Raw genomic sequence first — 1,787 nt, forward strand, 5'->3', positions numbered from 1 at the left:
CCGGGAGCGGGCTAGGGGGAAGGTGAGCCGGGGGGGGAGGAGGGGGGGGGAGGCCCCCCGCGGCGGAGGGGGAGCGTCCGGCGGGAGGGACGGACGACGACGGCGGCGGAGGGGCCGGCCCGCGTCGCGGGCGGGCGACGGCGCGCAAGCGGGACCCCGGAGTGGAAGGGCCTGCCTCCCGGCCCTGGCGAGCGAGGCGCCGCGCGAGAGCGAGCGAGCCCGTGGGCGCGTGCCGGGGGCAGGGCCGGCGGGCCGCGCGAGCCCGCCGCGAGGAAGAGGGGTTACGGGCCCCCGTGGCATTCTGAAACCTGTGCCGGCCCGCCGCCGGGCCGCCGCCGGGCCGCCGCGCCTCGCTGCCGATGCCGACGGCACCGGACACCGGTGTGGCCCCCCCGCCCGCCGCGTCCCGGCTGCCGCGCGCGCGTACCCGAGTTCGCCTGTCCCGCACTCTGCGCCGCGGGGCCGAGCACGGGGCTCGGCCCGCCGGCGGGTGCACGGCCCTCCCGAGGCCGCGCTCGCTCGCCGAGAGCCCGCTGCCGATTCCACCGCTGCCGGTGGGGGACCGCCTCCCCCCGTCTCTCCCCTCTCGCCTCTGCTGGTGCCCGCTCCGCTGCCGGTGCCCGTCTCCGGGAGCCGCGGCCCGCCCCCCCCCGCCCCCCCACCCCACGGCGCTCCGCTGCCGCTGGGGGGGAAGGGGAAGGGGGGGGGGGTCCGGCCCAGGGGAGGGCCCGGCGGGAGCGGGCGGCAGTGCGTGTGAGGGGCGGCGGGGCTTGGCTACTCCCCGGCGCCCGCGGGAGAGGAAGCGGCGGGCGCGGAGGCGAGGGAGACGGCCCTCCGGGTTGGGACGGGTCCCACGGGTCCCCACCCCTAAGCTGTGGGGGGCGGACCCGCGGCGGGCTGCGGCGGAGCAGCCCGTCCGCAGAGACCTGCGGGGGCAGGCGTTCCGGGATGGCGCGCGGGGCGGGCGCCGGGCCCCCGAGCGGGGGGCGTCGCGTTGAGGCCAAGCGAGGCGACGGTTCGTGCCCGAGTGGGCGGCCCGAGCCACGGCTCTCCTCCCGGGTGCAGCTGCCACCCGGCGCCGGGTTACTGAGGGAAACCCCGGGCCCTGGGAGGAGGACGAGGTCGTGGCGGCGGGTGTCGGGCGCACCCCGCGGGCGGACGCTCCGCCGAGGGGCGCGGGGGCCGGCTGGCGGGTGCCGGGTTCCCCCTCCGCGTCCCGTCTCGTCGCCGCTGCCGAGGCTGCCGCCGTCGCCGCGAGGCGGCGGCGGCCCGGTGGCGGGCGGCGGCGGGGGAGGCACCCCCGCGGGGATTTCAGGTCGTTTCCCTCACCCCAGGGCCAGGTACCTAGCGCCCGCGCTTCTCCTGCCCCCCCCTCGGTGACCCACCCGTGTGGTCCCGTGTGCCAGCGTGCTCCTCCCGGGTGCCGCACCGTGCGCGCCGCACCGGCCGTGCCTTCCCCCCCCCCGCCTCGGCTTCCCCCCACCCCGGTCCTTCCTCCCCCGCGGTGGGGGTGGGGGGGGCGGGGAGGGAGGGAGCGAGCGAGAGAGGGGAGAGGGCCTCCGGCCACCGCGGCCGCCGGCAGCCGCCCCGGGCAGGGATGGCCATGGGCCCCGGGCTCCGGGCCCGAGGGTTCTCGGTTGGAGAGCCGGGCGGAGGTTTAAAGACTCGGGCGGCCCGATGCGACTCGCGGAGGCGGCCGGGCGTGCTGCCGGAGGGCCGGGGGGTCGGCGCGCGCGGGCGCCGCGCCCCCCCATGCCAGCCGGCGCGCCCCGCGCTCGCCCCGCGGG

The sequence above is a fragment of the Dromaius novaehollandiae genome, unplaced genomic scaffold (assembly GCF_036370855.1).
Source record: "Dromaius novaehollandiae isolate bDroNov1 unplaced genomic scaffold, bDroNov1.hap1 HAP1_SCAFFOLD_175, whole genome shotgun sequence".
NCBI lineage: Eukaryota > Metazoa > Chordata > Aves > Casuariiformes > Dromaiidae > Dromaius > Dromaius novaehollandiae.